Source organism: Adiantum capillus-veneris, chromosome 12 (assembly GCF_014529385.1).
Source record: "Adiantum capillus-veneris isolate H3 chromosome 12, ASM1452938v2, whole genome shotgun sequence".
NCBI lineage: Eukaryota > Viridiplantae > Streptophyta > Polypodiopsida > Polypodiales > Pteridaceae > Adiantum > Adiantum capillus-veneris.
Genome location: NC_140942.1, coordinates 18,424,332 through 18,431,176, shown reverse-complemented (window position 1 = coordinate 18,431,176; position 6,845 = coordinate 18,424,332). Strand labels below are relative to the sequence as shown.

Genomic DNA, 6,845 nt, shown 5'->3' with positions numbered 1-6,845 from the left:
TACGATATACACATTGAGTTTGATTTGTGGATGTGTTCTATAATATATTTCTATATCACATCCCAATTTTTATTTGGAAATAAAACTTTAAAACCGAATTTGTTGGTTGTTTCAGGCTGTTTGCACACTAGGTAGCTACTCTTTCATTTCTTTTTTATTAGAAAAGTCGTTAAAAAGTTTAATAGCATATTCAATCAAAAATTACACACAAAAATAAAGAAATAAGAAGATATATCTAAATGCTTCCTTTGGGAAAAGTTTAGGCTGTTACAAGAATTCAATTACATAAAGAAAAACAAAGCTATAAACTGAGAAGTAGATGTCTATATTGAAAGGTCTATAGATGTGGCATAGTGATAATTAAATAAGAGGTGAAAATAACAAATTACAATGCAATAGGTGGAAGTAATAATTAAACTTTTGAGAGAGAAGAGGAATTAAAAGCATTATTATATGTAAATTAAAATTTGTATAGATGTTAAACTTGAAATTACAAAGATTCTCATAATGATTTGTGCCTTTTCGAATGGGTGTGAGTTTCTTTGTTTCTATTATAAAGAATCTTGTCTTCAAGCCACATGCATGCATTTAAATCTTGTACATTTACCCTTAAGAAAAGATATGTGTCTACACAACTTGAATATCATATATCAATACATGTAGATTTATAGACAGTTTATAACACTAGATTGGTAATATGACACTTTTATATCTTGTTACATGACCATTTTATATATATCCACAAAGCTTCCTACGGAGCTGAAAAAAACTTGATAATTTTTGGAATATTAGTTTTACCAGAGTAACTTTACTCTTGAACAACATTTCTAAACCCAAATTGTGTGCAAACATATATGCTATTTTTTTGCTTTTTTCTCAAAGTTTTACAACTACAGTACTCTAAAATTTATGTTTATGAGGTCTAGATTGCTAGAAAATTGGCCTTAGTAGTTCTCAACATATTTTGAGGCTCTTAGGAAAAATTAAGTATTGAAGTTGAAAGTTATGATTAAATTACAAAAAAAATCTACTCCTATTTTTTGGCCAAATTAAACACTTTTATAATTTTTTGAGTGGTTTTCTTGATATCTACATCTATTCTTTCTTAAATTTTGGAGTACCTAAACAATTGAGTGTAGTAAGTATAGCTTTCTCAATATTACTAGTTTCTTAAGCCAATTGTGTATATTCTGTAAGTAGTAACCATATCTAATTATAAACTTTAAATTTGGCTATATATTGAGGACTTTCTATGAGCTTCTAGAGGTCATGATACTAAACTCAGTTTTCTAAGTTTGCCATACTTGACACTTCATCATTGTTCCCCAAAGTTTCACTTGGTAAGAAATCCATTATTCTTTTGCCATGACGCATGGATTCTTTTGAATCCAAAGACCCAAAGGAGACTAAGAAAACATGTATATAGTATTTGATTCATGAGCGTGACTATAGAAACTTTGATTATAGATCCAGAGGATGAAAATTTGCTATATTGGACACTTAATCATTGTTCCCCAAAGTTTCACTTGGTAAGAAATCCATTATTCTTTTGACACGACGCATGGATTCTTTTGAATCCAAAGACCCAAAGGAGACTAAGAAAACATGTATATAGTATTTGATTCATGAGCGTGACTATAGAAACTTTGATTGTAGATCCATAGGGCGAAAAAATGTAACTTTTTTGTACTTATTTTTATGCCCAAAAGAAAAGTGAGACAACAGCAACTAAATGTTTTAATCATCGACAACCCATTGAGATTAGATATTTTACCTTATGTCCTACAAAAGTTTCCAGCTTCATTTATATATAATCAACTGTAAGAAATGATTATTTTGGGAAAATGGAACAGTTCGTCATTTGAGGGCTTATTGTGAACAAGGGATGAAAATTTTTATAAAGTTTTTTATTTTTGTCATATATAGTCGTCATAGAACTATAAGCTGATGAAAGGATTTTTCAAAATGAGCAGATATACTATGGTTTTGGAATTTATTTTTCAAAATCATGAAAGACCACTTTTGTGTCCTGTTAGGTTACCAAACTAGTGTTAAGCAAGAGCAACAATACGTATTAGAGACATATTAATTAGTTTTTTGACAAGCCCTGCAACGTGAAATGTATTGTTAGCTAAATAATTTGTTAGGTCCATCATTTTATGTTTTGACTTATCAAAAACATTCCCATTAAATAGAGATTTATCACATGTGGGTAAAATATAGATATTGTGGTGTACCGGGGAGAGAGAGAGAGAGAGAGAGAGAGAGAGAGAGAGAGAGAGAGAGAGAGAGAGAGAGAGAACACCAAACTGAGCGTGTCCTCTCTCAAAGGAGAGCACCTCTTCTTATACTAAAGGGCGGGGTTACATTCCAATATGGCTAGCATCAAGAACTACCAAGTGTCCTCCCACATTGGTCGGACACACAACCTAAAGGATCCACACACCACACCTCCCCCCTTAGGGAGAAAGAGATGAACATCTTTTTACAAGATTGGACTAAGAAGGGACTCGACATGACAGAAGGGACTCCATCACTCCAATGCCTCATCCATGGGGAGTGAGCTTACAACGGCTTAAGGGCTAAGGGACTGAACTTGGGGGCTGGACTCGTCATCATGCCGAACATCATCAAGGCATGGAACTCATACATCTCGCTTGTGCAAACATTGGGTCGCTATCCCAATGAAATGGACAAAACGAGGAAGGACTGTCTGAGGATTGGGTGCGAAATTTTTGCGACATGCATCCCCTCCCGAAGGAGCTTGGTGTGATGGTAACGGTTATTCAATAAAAACTAGATTGTGAAAGGAACCAAAGATGAAAAGACTACCACTAAACACAATTTGAGCTTCACGATTGACACTCTGCTTCATGACCAGCAAGACTAGAAGATCAGGTACCTCTGCACCTTTCTTAATGACTTCATCAATAAGGGAGTTCCAATCAATAATTTCAGGTGTATCCAGTGTCCATTTGTGGCTAGGAGCTGTGAGTGGTGGATACTCAACCAAATACTCTAGTAGATGCCTCTGAATTTTACTGCGAACTGTTCGAGCACCATACTCCTGCTTCTCAGAAGCAACCCAAACTGGGACTACATTATGGGCATCTACCTCAAAGACAGAAACAGAAGATGGGACTCCTCTACAAACAGCTTCTCTCCATGCTCTGCCAATTCGCAAGGGAGAAAAATCCATGACAAGAATCGATGCACCACATCTTTCAACAAAGGCAGGAATATTGTCCTCCACTTTTCCTCGGAGAAGAAAGAAAGGGATGCCGAGGGAGGAGAGATTCTGTTGGACAACGCGGAGGCCATGCAGCATAAAGCCAAAATGGCGAGCCTGTGCATGAAGAAAGGACTCGACGAGGTTAAAGGAAACACATAGGGGATAGCGCTATTGGCGGGCCTGCTGGGCAGCATATAGGAGTGTCCAGTTATCGTGAAAGCGTTGATCACGAGACATCCAGTAGACAATAGGGGCACCTTGTGTTGCTTGTTGGGTGGCCTGCTTGAGAAGGCGAACCCTTCCTGCATTAACCTCTATGCTGACATTCACCTCGCCATCTGCGCATACCTCCTCTGGAGCTTCCTCAATTGCCTCTACAAGCTTGGCTTTCTTGGTTGCCCCCACTTTGGCCTCCTTCCCCGGCCGCTTCATCGCCATCCTTGAGGCCGTCTTGCCTGTGGGCGCCATCTTCACTCTCGCAAAGGGCTACCTGCGACAAGTCGTAAAATGCAACAGCGTCACTTGTGTGCAGACGGCGCCAACGAGAAACAAATAGAAAGCCCAGGCCAAGGCCAATGAGAAATAATTAGAAAGGGGGCAGCTATGGGGTTGGCGAGTTCCATGGGGCGCTGCAATCAGGTGGCAGCTAGCCTGTGTCAAGGAGGAAGGTCGCCATGCCGGTAGACACAAACCCAAGAACCTTAGAAAAACTAACCCACCCAATCAAGAAAGTGCCCGTCTCCTCCACCAATGTGGTGTACCGGGGAGAGAGAGAGAGAGAGAGAGAGAGAGAGAGAGAGAGAGAGAGTACACTAAACTGAGCATGTCCTCTCTCAAAGGAGAGCACCTCTTCTTATACTAAAGGGCGGGGTTACATTCCAAGATGGCTAGCATCAAGAACTACCAAGTGTCCTCCCACATTGGTCGGACACACAACCTAAAGGATCCACACACCACAATATGTATCAATTCTATGTTTGTGCATATACATATATAATACACAAACAACACACAAATTTCAATCCTTCCTAAGAATATTTTTTCACAGTTACGTTTGATTACATTTATTTGGAATAAAACTTAACGTTCCAAGACTTAAGATAGATATTTCCATAGGTAGCACATATATCAAAGTTATTCTTGAAGGATACCCTTGTCATTAGCTATATTTGTTGTAAGGAAACAACAAATTTCATTGAAACCAAGAAAATTGTTCTTAAGAAAAATATAGTGCTAGTAATAATTAAAGTATGCAAGAAGTAAAAAGACTAAATTAAAGAAACCACTGCATGTTTGTAAGAAGGACATACCTTTTATCTTCTTAGATAGATTGAGATCTCATTGTGATCATGCTTGATCAGTTCAAAGTTTCTGAAAGGATAAGGAATGGTGTTTGAGAACTTCTATATACTTTTTCAAATAAAGCGGTTAGTACTTGGTGCACTAATTCTTCTCAACCTTCCTCACAAATTGTTGAAGTGCACAAAATATGCTTTGTATTCAATATAAGCTTCATGTTTATTATAACATCTACACTTCAATAAATTCAGATAAACTCTTTTTGGTACTACAGAGTTGACAACAATAAATGTTGTTAGTCATAATTTATGTAATTATTAATTAATCTTTACACAATCCTATAGACAATACTTTTGATGATGGGCGATGATAGATTTCGAACGTTAGTGCCTACGTGGCACTAGCGAGCACACTTCAAATATTTTGATGAGATGAGTCAAAGGGCGTTCAATTGTGCCACGCTACACTGAGCACTCAAATTTTATCCGGATGGTAATTAGTGATTGCATGACTTTGTAAATATGCAAATTATACACTTCCAACCATAAGGAAAACACATGAGATGAAACACTATCTTTGAAGAAACAACCATTAAAGTTGTATGTTTAAAGAGGCTTGTTTCTTTCATGTGAGCAATGAAGTTGATTTAGTTTTAAGTTAGCTAGAAATTGTCCCCACGACGTTACAGTCCCCTTAATAGGGCAACAATCAACTCTTATGTAAGATAGCAAACAAGCAACGTTTGGCAATAATATATGATGAGCTTTTGATAATGAACAATCCTATCATAGAATTAGCTTTAATTACTGCAAGATAGGATTCAGTGCAAAAACTGCAAGTAGAATGATACGCTTCATCCTCCTCCATCATAATGAGCATCACGAACTGATCATGAGCTATATTTGACTAGCATATCTACTTCACTAAATCCTTGCCCACAGACCTCATCAAGGAGAAGATGATGGAGGATGTGTTGGATATGGCAAACACAGACTTTCAGAATAGATCTTGGAGAATCTATTGTAATATAATGCACAATATGTAAAAACGGTATACTTGTAGACTCTACAACAACCCATCACATTCGTTACAGATAATAGAATAGACTGCACATATCGATCACATAAAGCTCAGATAGACGCATATACCGCACACATTTAAGCATTCACTCTGTCTTAAGGTCCAGAGATACAACTAAATGCTACACATGATTGATTGAAGACGTGGTATAGAGCAACTTATATATAATTAGTTTCATGAGAGAAGCTAAGGTACATACTAAACAAGTCCTCCTTGAAAATTGATGCAATTAATTATTAGCGTACAGATATATAGTTCTTGTCAACATTAAATTTCTTATTCATGTACATCAGAACAATATGTGCGGTACTTGCATATTGTTGTGTATAGTTTTCTAGTATAATAACTCAAAGGTGTTATGTGCTCCGACAACATATTGCTCCAAATGGCAAGAGGATCTTAAAGGCACTTGTACCGGAAAAACTTTGATCAAGAGAGCTTTGAAGGATGAACTGGATGATTAATTAACGCAGTGGGATAGGTCATTCCTTAAAAAGTACTTAAGGCAAGTTCAATTTGGCCAAGGCTTTGAGGTACTAATAAACGACCATTTCTAGAGACTCTAGTCTCTACAAGGCATAGAAAACAGAATACTCAGCATGGATAGTTACGACCAACATGTTTACAATTTTTTTTATCGAGCCATGTAGCGTATCAGAACCAGAGAAATGATCATATGCAAAGAGCTGGAACCCCTAGCGAACCGCCACCCCCCGTAGAGAAAAACGACAGAGAATTTAAGCACATAACAACAGACAGACACAAACTAAGCATTCACAAGACACATAGACATATTAGAGAGGGGGGCGGATGACTAAGACAAACGATCACAGGAAAATGATGATGAAACAGAGAGAGTCGAGCGGGTGTACCGTATGAGAAAATTGTAAGAGCTGGCCACCATCCCACCTGCAGAGCTCCAGCCAAGAAAATCACGACAAGGAGGACAGCGCACAAAATCAGACAGGTGCACGGTCTTGACAGAGGTAATATCATGAACGCTATCGTCCTCTACCCACATGCTTCTCCACTCCATGAGCTTCGATTAGCCTGGCGATATTTCTCACGGCAAGCTCATGAGCAGCGCTCATCGTCCGTCCGCGGCCCTTCATTATCTCTGTCAAGGCCCTGCGCCTCTCTGCATGCGTGTGTGCGAGTGTGCACAAATTAGAGAGAGAGAGAGAGAGAGAGAGAGAGAGAGTGAATAATGAGTGCTACATGTCCCTTTGACGAA

At 38.0% G+C, this 6,845-nt stretch overlaps 1 pseudogene across 1 annotated transcript; it reads right to left on the bottom strand.

Moving 5' to 3' along the window:
* Positions 1–2,247: 2,247 nt before the first annotated feature.
* Positions 2,248–6,615, bottom strand: LOC147445386 (deoxyribodipyrimidine photo-lyase pseudogene; annotated as a pseudogene). Its single transcript, XR_015189766.1, has 2 exons — positions 6,484–6,615; positions 2,248–3,722 (listed from the first exon to the last, which is right to left on the bottom strand). The product of XR_015189766.1 is annotated as a deoxyribodipyrimidine photo-lyase pseudogene (transcript).
* Between the last annotated feature and the right edge of the window lie 230 nt (positions 6,616–6,845).